Source organism: Pinus tabuliformis, chromosome 1_1 (genome assembly GCF_031772625.1).
Source record: "Pinus tabuliformis cultivar Carrire ecotype Pingquan chromosome 1_1, CPIR1, whole genome shotgun sequence".
Classification (NCBI taxonomy): Eukaryota; Viridiplantae; Streptophyta; class Pinopsida; order Pinales; family Pinaceae; genus Pinus; species Pinus tabuliformis.
In genome coordinates, this window is record NC_142297.1 from 203,372,309 (window position 1) to 203,384,583 (window position 12,275).

Genomic DNA, 12,275 nt, shown 5'->3' on the forward strand with positions numbered 1-12,275 from the left:
TTGGGATTCCAATTCTAAGTTCTCTTGGTTTACTCAAATGAATAACTAACAATATTTAAAATATTTACAATAATTCTTTCGGATTAGGTGTCAACATTTCCCCCCTTAATCTAAAGGGACGTTGACGAGTCCAAACATCATTTTGAATCTTTCAAACTTTTCTCTTCCAAGCGCTTTGGTGAAGATGTCTGCAATCTGCTCAATTTTAGAACAATAGCATAGCTGGATTGTCTTGGCCTAAACATGATATCGAATCTGATGGTATTTTGTATTGATGTGCTTTTTTCGATCATGGAACTTTGGGTTCTTGGCCAACTTTATTGAAAAATTATTTTCAATCAAGAGAGGAGTTGAATGCACTTGTTTCTCTTGCAAATATTCCATAATTTTCTTGAGCCACATAATTTCCTTTGTTTCTTCAGTTGCTGCCACATATTCTGCCTCAATTGTGGAATCTGTTGGAATTGATTGCTTGCGTAACATCCAGGAGGCAGCTCCTGATCCAAGACTCATAACATAACCTAAGGTAGATAACCCAGTTTCTTTATCAACATCGAAGTCTAAATCAGAGTATTTAATCAAGTTGAAGTTGCCCACCTGTGTATACTTAAGTCAAAAGTCTTGAGTTCCTTTCAAGTACTTTAGAACTCTTTTTGTAGCAAACCAGTGACCCTCAAAAGGATTTTGCATAAACCTGGAGAGGATTCTAAGAATAAATAAAATGTCTGATTTGGTAGTAGTCAAGTAGTTGAGACTTCCTACGAGTTGTCTATACTTCGTTGCATCCTCAAAATATTTTCCTTCAGTAAATGTGAGATTTAAGTTTTGTCCCATAGGAGTAGTCAAAGGATTGCACTCAGTCATGCCAAACTTATTCAACAGGTCTCCAATGTACCTCTTCTGAGAGAGGAATATAAAATTTAGATGTTGAGTTACTTCAATACCAAGATAGTAGTGAACATAGCCCAAATCTATCATTTCAAAGCCTTTCCTAAATTCTTTTTTATGGATGCAATGTAGCTTTCATTGTTCCCTGTCATCTTAAGACCATTTACATACACCACAAGATATACAACTGTTTTGCCAACTTTCTTGACAAACAAAGTTGCATCATCAAGATCATAATGTTTGAAGTTGAGTTTCAGAAGATACTCAATTAACTTCTTGTACCAGGCTCATAGTGCTTGCTTGAGGCCATACGAGGATTTTACAAGATTGCATACTTTGTGTTCCTGACCCTTCACAATAAATCCTTCTGGTTGGGATATTAAAACATTCTTGTTCATATCTCCATTCAAGAAAGAAATTTTTACATCCATTTGATGGAACTTCCAACCGTTCTATGCTACCAAGGCAAAGAGTGTCTGGATGGTAGCCCATTTTGCTGTGGGGAAAAAATTATTCTCTTAGTTGACCCCTTCCTTCTGTGCAAAAACTTTCACCACAAACCTGCCTTTGTGCTTGTCAAGAGAGCCATCTGCTTTATATTTATTTTTGAGAACCCGATTGCAACCTATTGGTTTAGTTCCAAATGGAGGGTCAACCAGGTTCCAAGTGTCATTCTTTATCAAGGCATCATATTCTTTCTACATCACTTCTTTTCAATCATCATGAGAAGCGACTTATTTGAAGGAACTTGGTTCAAAATATGTAGACAAATTCAGTTCACAATGATAAGCAACATCCATATCAACAGTTGAATCAGAATCATCTACCTCACCTCAATTTTTTATGGTTGACCTTCTTGTTCCTGTATTTCCAACCTCATAAGGATGAACAGTTTCAAGTGTCTTTATCAACCATTTTGGAGGAACTTTCTGAGATGGTCTAGGCTTGTTAGTTGACTAAGTTGGGGCTGAATCAAAATTTAGTCTCCTAATTCTATCAATCACATCACTCACAATGTCATCAATGGTTGGAGCTTCATGTGGGAGAGAGAGTGCTTTAGGAAAATATTCCAAAGATTGATCTTGTATAGGAATCCCCCCTTTAAGATGTGGAATCTCATTATCACATTCTTGAAAATACTTTGCATGTCTGAATCTATCCAAGTGATCAAGCTACTGCTCAACAACATTGTCAACCTTGGAAGATTAAAAAAAGATCACATCTCTAGATATTATAAAATTCTTATTCACTTCATCATAAAGATGGTATGATTTGGAGGTATTTGAGTACCCCAAGAAGATACACTTGCGACTCCTTGCACCAAGTTTGATTCTTAGTTCTTTAGGTATCAAGGCATAATAGTTGGAACCAAAAACCCTGAGATGCCTGACTGAAGGAATGTGGCCATACCACATTTCATAGGGAGTCTTGTTTTTTATATCATTAGATGGACACCTATTCTTTATATACACAACACATAGAATTACATCAGCCCAAAACATTAGTTTAACATTCTTGAAAAACATCATGGAACGTACCATGCTTAAGATTTTCCTATTCATTCTTTCAGTTACTCCATTCTATTGGGGATTATAAGGCACTGTTGTTTGATGTTTGATTCCATGTTGGTGAAGATAGTTTTCAAGCTCATTTGAAGTGTATTCTTTTCCATTATCAATGCACATAGAGCGAATATGAGATTTTGCATCATTTTCAATTCATGCATGAAAGTTATTGAATGTTTTGAAAGCTTCGGATTTTTCCTTCAATAAATAAACCTAACACATTCTGGTATAGTCATCAATAAATGTCGTCATATATTTATTACCATTTGTAGGAGTGGGAATTGCGCCACAAAAATCAAAGTGAATGAGTTCAAATTTTCTATGTGCTCTGGAATGAGAATCATGAAAATATTGTTTTTTGTGCTTTCCTAGAATACAAGAATCACATTACTTAAGTTTCCTAGGAATAGTAGGCAAGCCCGTAACACCATTCTTCTTCAACAAACGAAGGTTGTCATAGTTCAAGTGTACAAATCTAGCATGCCATAAAAGACTTGATGGAAATGTACCTTCATCATAATGAGAACTGTATGAGAATTTTTGTGTATGAGTAGAGGTTCCTTGCAACTTCATAAGTTTTTCTTCCTCTATCCCCATCATGGAAAGTGAGTGATCTAATGCTTTTCTTACCTCAACCTTACTATCAAATATATGAATGGGGTGCCCTTATTGGTGGATGTGGACCAAATACAACAAGTTTCTACCCAAGTAAGGCTGATAAGTATGTTCCCAAGGCTGAGTTTGATCCGAGAGGTATATAACATCATGTAGAAGAAAGTTTGGAAGACTAGGAAGCTTGAGCCTAGTGGTGCCAAGCCTTGATGGTTTGAGTTTCGATTTGTCTGCAAAGTATACTACTCCATCAACATTGTCAGTGAATTCTTCAAAGAAATCTCTCTTGAAAGTCACATGACAATTTTCTCCTAAATCAAGCAACCAATCATCTTTCCATGAAGCAAGTGAAGCATTGAATAAGTCTTTAGTTAATCCAATGTTGCAATGTACCACAACATAATGAGCAGACTCAAGTGCTTTACCTTTCCCTTTGTCAAGTGTTTTATTTTTTCCTGCATTTCTTTCCTACTCAATTCAGTCCCAAGGAAACTTACAAGTGGAAGCATCATGTCCATCTCTATTGCATCGTATGAAATGAAGATCAAACTTTTCTCCTTTGAACCATGTGCCCCCCTGCCTCTAAAATTCCTCTTTCCTCTTCTTCTTCAGCCACCTCTTCTTATAAAAGAACCTTGTGCATGATTCTTCTCCTTTTGTGCAAAGCACACAACTTCTTCAATATACCGAGGGGTTGGCTTCTTCCCAAAATACTTCTCTCTCTCAGCAAACTTCTTCTCAAGGGAGTCAAAGGTAATCTCCTTAAGATTTCCACTTGCTTTCAGTGACTCAAGATAATGTGAATAGGTGGGATATATTGTCTTGAATGTCTATTTCAACATCAATGGCTTTTATTTCATGCATGATGGATCTTACTTCTGGTGCTAACGCAAAAGGTTCATCATTTTTCAACTCAACATTGAACAACTTAATCATCAATTGAACAAATTCAAGTTCGCAGTTTGAGTCATACAATTCCATCAACTTCTTTAGGGATTCAAAGGAATTTGAAAATGGAGAAATATGGTGACTTGGCTCTTCATTTAACGGTGTTGCAATCAAAGCATAGGCCTTGCTATTATTGTTTTCTCAGATGGTAAGTTCCTTGTCTGAAGTGGGATTTTCAGGTGCATTGTCTCCTTCTCCTTCACAAACCCCTTTCCAAAACTCATTGAAAATGATGGTTTGTTTTCTATTCTAGGACCACTTAAGATAGTTGTCTTTGCCAAAAAAAACCACTCCCACAATGGATATTAGTAAATGCATCATAAAATTTGAATTGTGCCCAAAATAATTACAATAATTGTAATAAAAAACTTGATGTATTGATAATAAAGCTAACTGAATATATCTTTGAAAACATCAATTAAATCTGTAGGCTCTCAAATATACCTCCATAATGCTCACATACCATACTATATACCACTTATGGTCTTTATAAAGTAAAGGAGAACATATATACCATAGTCTTCATTATAGCCATAACATAACACTTCATATGCTTTTATATACCACTCACTTCACCTTTATACCATGTCACATCACCTTTTAATATATTAATGTGCTACTATTTAAAAAAATTCTTCATATATTATATGCCAATCACACATTATATACCATCACCTTTTAAAATGAATTCAACGCACTGCTTAATAAATCATACGTATCATATATAAATGACCACACCAAGAGATATATTCAGGTAGAAAGTTAAAAAAACAAGGCGAGGTTACATACCCAACACCATTCCATGAACAGGAGGTAACTATTAGTCGGTCAACGACACCAAAAAACTGCACCTCCTTCTGGACAAAGATTCTGGTACTGCACCAATCTCTGTTTGTAATTACTGTAAACATATGGTATAACACCCGTATATTTCTCCATGTCCTCACACAATCATCCGTTAGTTTTATCATTAAAGGAAACGCATAATCATAAGATTATTTGAAGGTCCAGATTCAAAAGTCAGCATCTGGTCTTTCATTTGTGTTTGGTGTACACAACACGCAGTTTTGGAATTAGAATAGATGGAATAATCAGAGTGAAAAGGAGGAGAATACACGGAATCTCATGGCGTGTCTACATGGGTGCTGTAGAGCTCAAGCCACACAGACTTTCAAAAAAAATGTATAACGCACTCAGGGCAGAGAGAGAGAAGGTAGCGCAGAGAGAGAGGATGTAGTGCAAAGATAATTCAATGTAATGTCCAAATGCACAAAGGGACAGTATGCAACAGAGAAAATAGGAGTTACAGGGAAGAAAAAAAATTAAAATTAAGGATGGGCTCTGATACCATGTGAGACTAGGAGTAACTCTAAGAATGAATTTGTTTATTACATTAGCCATATCATGAATTTATACATGAGAGGAGAACTGACAATATTTACGATAATACTTTCAGATTAAGTGTCAACAAAATAGAGATCCAAGTTTTCTGGATGCTTTTTTATATTGGCCATTTTTTGAAGGCTTTAACCAATTCGGTGAACTATTGTCCAAAACATTTCTTATAGAAATGTAGTTTTTCAGAGGAAACATTTGTATATATTATATTAAGATCATATAAACAAGATAATTACATGATTACATGGATCGATAAGATAGGCATCGATCAAGAAAGACGCATCGCATCGGAACTCTGTCATCCAATGGATAAGCATAAAAGGAGGTGATTGTTCAATACATATTACATGGATCGAATATAACCATCGATAAAAAAAAAGACGCATTGCATCGGATCACTGACATCCAAATGATAAGCAAAAAGTAGGATAGGTTGTTGTAACATAGATACAAAACATAGATACAAAAATTCAGCTGTTAGAATGTATGCATAGGATCATATTGCCAAAAAGTAGATATGCTAGCAGATGTGGAAATGTCTGTGATGAGGCCACCAACAGACAAGAGCCATAACCAGAAAAGATCTAGTCAGGTGGCAAGGAGCCAGTAATCAGAGAGATGATGGACTCGAGAGGAGGATGGGAGTCCTGAAAAACACAGCAGCACCGCCACTTCCAGACATGCCAGACGGTGAGGAGGAAGATGGCGTGCCACAAAGGTCGCTGAGAGGACCACCAGAAGAAGGCATCCTTAACTGAGGGGAAAAGGAGGACAGGAAAACCATAGCTGGAGGACAGCTCGATCCAAATAGCAGAGGTGACAGAGCATTGGAAGAACATGTGGATGTTCGATTCCAATTCAGAACGGCAGAAGCAGCATCGACTTGGACCCTGCCACCCTTTTGATTGAAGAACATCCCAGACGAGGTTCCTGTTGTAAAAGAGAAGCCAGCCGAAGAGAGTGGATTTGAGAGGGCAATTGGCTTTCCAGAGTTTGTGAGGGAAGGGGGAGGGATGAGGCGGGATGAGTGATGTGAGGGCGGAGTAAAGACGTCTAACAGTGATGGGGTGGATGGTGGAGTCTGTGGAGCAGATGAGGGTGTCATGGGTGCCCAGTTGAAGGATGTTCAGGCGGGAGAAATGAAGGGTGGCGGAGGACCAATGGGGGCGAAGGGGGGGGGGGAATATGAAGTTGTTGGTCCGATTTCCAGATAGGCGACAGAGAGGACCATGAGTCAATGAGCATGGACCAAGTGAAGATGCCCCTGGAGTGGAAAAAGGTGAGGAGGGCCGGGGAAATTTGGGATTCAAGGTTGTGTAGGGTAGGGTCGAGTGCAATATAAACGGAAGAACCAGAAAAGAAAGTCCATTTGAGAATACTGAAGAGAAACCGTTGATTCTTGCGAAAGCAGCACCAGATGGGAGATCCATGGCGAATCCCAAGAGTGGATCTTCTGAGCCAGAATTCTAAGTTCCGACCTTTTAGATACTTCTGTTTGATTAGAGCAGACCATGGGCTGTTCCCGAAGATGGCCCTGTGCATGGATTTGCAAATGAGCGCATTGCCAAAACGCCGCATATTAATAAGACCCCAGCCTCCATTCTTTTTGGGGATGGTGATGAAATCCATTCTTGCAAGATGAATTTTCGATTGATAGGAATGGCCTCCCCAGAGGAAATTTGCGGCAGTTGACTGAATGATTTTGTATACTTTGGCAGGGAGGACGAAAAGGTGACCCCAATATACTGCTAATTGGGATAGAACCGCTTGAACAAGGACAAATCGGCCAGCAAGTGATAAGAGTCTCAATTCCCATTTGGAGATTTTGCTATAGAATCTATCAATGAGCCACAACCAATCTGCAAATTTGTTGTTTTTGACTTTGAGTCGGAATCCAAGATATGGGAGGCCATCTGAGAGGAGTGCTAGGTTGATGCCGAAACGAGCCGCTACCCAAAGAGCAGTAGCAAGGTTGGAATTGTTATGGAATAGCTTTGTTTTGTCATTGTTGATGAAAAGGCCGGAAGCGGCACGGAACTTCTGAAAGATGATGAATAAGCATGCCCAAGAAGACTTACATAGCATAGCAAAGATAAGAATGTCATCAACAAAAAAGTTATGAGAGAGAGAGATGTCCTTACAGATCTTAACCGGCTTACACCTCCCTTGAGAGACAGCAAGATTGATATGCGAACTAAGAGAGTTCATAACCAATATAAAGAGGAGAGGGGACAGTGGACATCCCTGTCGGAGCCCTCTTTCAGCCTGGAAGAAGGTAGATGGAATTCCATTGATAATGACAGAGTAATGAACGGATTCAACACATGCCATAATCCAGCTGCATGCTCGCGGCGAGAGTCCAATTTTTGCAAGTAGAACTCGGATGAAGCTCCAACTGACACAGTCAAAAGCCTTTGAAAGATCAATCTTGAGGGCGGCCGCGTCGATGTTCTTGGAGGAGATGGCGAAAAGGCCTTCTTGAGCAAGGGCAACAGCATCAAGAATAAGCCTATCCTTTAAAAAAGCATGTTGCTGAGGAGATATAAAAGAACTGAGAGTTTTTTTCATGCGCTCAGCAATAATCTTGGAGATTATTTTGTAAAGAGCATTGCACAGGGCAATGGGCCTGTAATCCCCGAAGGATGTTGGATTCTCTTTTTTTGGAATTAAGGCAATGAAGGTGGCCGATAGGGCGCTGTTGATGTTCCCAGCTTGGCAGGTAGCATTTACCATATTGAGGAGATCATCTTTGAGAAGATCATAAAAGTGAGAGAAGAATTCTATTGGAATACCGTCAGGCCCGGGGCTTTTGTCCTTCTTGAATCCTTTTATGATGCATGAGAGTTCGTCCTCCGTTATAGGCCTGAGGAAGAGATCATTTGCGGCATCGTAGTTGTCATCATAGTTTCTCGACTTCCATACAAGTGCTTTTTTGTGTCCAGTGTCACTTTCTTAATACCTTTATTTGTATTTCAATCGCTCAATAAAATAATTTGTATCCATCTTCTACTCGTTACTTCTTGAAATGGATGAAACTTTTGTCCCATTTCGAGGTATCAGGAATGATTTGAAAGGAATATTATTGTGTTACAAGAAAGAATGAATTGGTGGCTTTACTACAGGACACAAGTGCTTACATGTCACACCCTGCATTTTATTGTCGTCATTATGTGCTTATACTTGAAATTGAGGAGGATACTAAAAAAATTCACAACCGACAACAAAAACTGATGCATATAAAATATTACAGCATGGCGTCCAACTCAAAACTATTGATTAAAAAAGAAAATAAAGTCACCAAACAATAACACCAGAGACAATAACAACTTAAACAAAGAATACTACAATCCCTTTAAAGAGAAACACAACAAAAAAAGAAGCAACTGAAGCATACAATACTTTGCACCTTAGAAAAATATTAATTCATGGCCTTCTAACAGTAAAATGGTAACAAGCTTAGATAACTTTACGACACTGCAACGGTGGGACAACTTTAGCTTTCTAGGCTTTTGCTCCGATTCAACCATAATAGAGCTTTTTGCAAATGATAAAATCGCAACAAGCTTAGATAACTTTATGGGTTTTTGGTCCAATCGAACAACTTTTTTGCAAATTCTAAAAATCTTTTACCAAATTTACCATTTAATTTTTTTATATCGATATTTCATTGTTTTTCAGTTTTGTAGCCGCTATATTTTAATACTTGTTTGATCCTAACAACCCTAGAACTTTATATTGTCCCTTTCACTCCAACACATTTGGAAAAAGACACAACTAGGACCAAATCATATAATAGTGTGTTATTTGGATATGTATTAAGACATGGAATTCTGGGGCAATTTTTAGCGTTTAACATATCAATCTAAATGGTAATAGAATTATTTGGATTTTTCTTTAAATTTTGTTCTAGCTCAATTTATAATGTTACACATAACACTCCAAACTGATTTTCCTTTAAATATAGATCCACTTTGGAAAAAAATACGACCAACAATAAAAACAATTGAATAGTGTCACAGAGACTGCTTTTCAATGACCCCTCCTTCAACGCCCGACTGAAAGTGATTGGCCGATGTTTCTAATAAACACACAATATTGGAAACCAATTCAACTATATATTAAGAATAGTGTCAAAGAATGATGTACAATGTGTACATATAAATACAATAAGAAAATTGTTGATTCAATTTCTAAGTTTTCTTTGACTCCAATAACTAATCATCATAACACACCATAACCCAAATCATAACCCGAGGATTAGGAGTTTAACGTTCCCCCTTTAATCTGAAGGGATGTATCAAAATCTAAGAATGAGAGCAAAAAATGCATCACGACCAATAGTTGAGTAAGCTCTTTGGTGGCTTTTAAGAGAAAACCACAAGATACAAAAGATGGGAGAACTCAAGGCCTCAACCAATGATGGCTTAAGGATGACCACCAACTCTGGAACTATCATAGCAATTCCTCAAACAAACCAAGTTTGGAACTATCAAATCAGTTCTTGGAACAATTCCTATTTTGACATCTTCTGCTAGTGGAAGTGTTCCTTCGCAAATATTAGCATGCAATCATGGTCATAGAGTATAATTCTTATGGAAAATAAATCAAACAACTTTATCTACAACTTTGAATCTGCTTTTTGAACTCAAAATCTAAGCTGTAGAAATAAAACTCTGATTATCTCTAACTCAATGTTGCTTGACAAATCTTTGAACCTATAGCAAACCATCAATTCCATCAATTCCCCCATGTCAGATATAGGGTGAGAATATGAAGTACTCTTCACTATAATGTTGGTCAATACTCTTGAACATATCTTGTGTTATGACTTGTAAATCTTCTTGGAAGTTTTAGGCCAATCCCAAGAAGCAATCCATCCAAAATTAATTTTCTCTATTGTAGTAGGTTTATACTTGAAACATTTGTTTGAATGATGATTTTTCTTTCCACAATGTTCATAAGGATGAAGATCATAACATTAATCATTTTCATGTCTAACTCTGTCACAATACTTGCATCTAATGATTTTTTGTGGGAAAACATCATCTAGAAATCCAACACTACAAAACTGTATGGGCTTGGAAAAGTCAGGGAACATGAAAAGAAACAACTTTATCATATCCCACACCAGTTTTTCTTTTGTTGTGCACAATTTCTTCCCAACGTCTAATGAATGTCTTGGGAATTGTAGGTTTCACATGTGTATGCAAATGACCCATACATATGCTTGCCTTATTGGAACATTGGACATGACTTTCAACTGCAGCCAAATTTTCTCCTGAAGTGTCTTTACAAATCTCCTTAAACTTTGAATGTTTATGCGAGTTCTGAACAAAAACTAGTTCAGAATCACAATGCTTCTGTCGAAGTTTATATCATTGTAATTGGGATTCGAGATGCAGAAACTTGATCTTCTCTTGTGCATTTTGCAAACAATTTCTATTGTCAGACATGATGTCCTTATTAATTTTGACTGTGTTATGAACCTTAGAGATCACTAGAGTATTTAATAACTCTATTATGTTAATCAAGGTTTCATTGATGTCAATATGGCATTATTGGAGATGGAAAATATTATTGTGATACATGAACCTCATGAAAACCCTAGGTACAAGACATTAACCCTAAGGTGTGAAATTATAACCCTAAATGAAAAACCCCATGTCTATGTTAATCTAGTTTTGAATTCCTCCTTTGCTTGTTAAAGAACCATAATTTGAAACCCTAACCCTAAGTCTAGAAACCCTAACTCTATTATAAAAACCCTTTATAAAATTTCCTTGATACCCTATTCATGCAACCTTTCCCCTAATATTAAAATAAAAAGGAGGAACCCACATATTCTAAACATAAGACAAAAAAGAAAAGAAAAGGGAGAATATTTATTTAAAACAAATAAAACATGACTCCCTTTAAAAAATGTGTTTGTCATATAAAAGAAAAAACAACAACACACAAACGTTACATGATGGACGTAGCATAATTAAACATATAGCATTAGACGGTGGACGATGGACAAAACAAGAGATAAACGTTGACTTTGGTCTGCCATTCTCCTGGCATGTCGGCTCTCCAAATGTTGATCTTGTCAGCTCAGTTATGTAAAACGAGCACACACACACACACAGATATATATATATATATATATATATATATAGATATATATATATATATATATATATATATATATATATATATATATATATATATATATATATATATATATATATATATATAGATATATATATATATTTGATTCGTTTGGGGATTACCGTGAAGTTGAAACACGAGACAAGGAGAACACATAAGCATAATCACAAAGTTGGATTGCAAAGCAAGGTCAAGCGAGAAGATCTTGAGTTTATCATACAACTCATGGGTTAAAAACGAAACCAGCAGACCTGCAATTTCAGGACCAGCGAAAGTGTTTTTTTAACAAGCAAACCTGTATCTTTTGGACAGTAATATTCTCTGCAATAAATAATCTATGGAGTGAGTCGAGCCTATAATTCTGTGGTGGATGTTTTTGAATGAATTGCAGACCTGTTCATTAAAACTCTCAGACTTGTGATACTTCATTTCAAACCTGAATTTCTTCCTCTAGTGGATCTTAGGAGACTTTGTTAAAGAACTGTGGGTACTGTAATCTCAGTGGAGCCTAGATCTATGAGCATTACAGTCTCGGTGGAGCCCAAAATTGTGGATATTGTAATCTCGGTGAAGACTAAGGTACATCATACCTATTGCAACAAGTAAATCCATGACAATCTAGTGTCATACATTCGAGGACTGTGGTTCAACATTTTGGTTAAGCTACAAGAGCTTCAGGTCATCCTTAATAAATTCAGAGCATCCACAATTAGT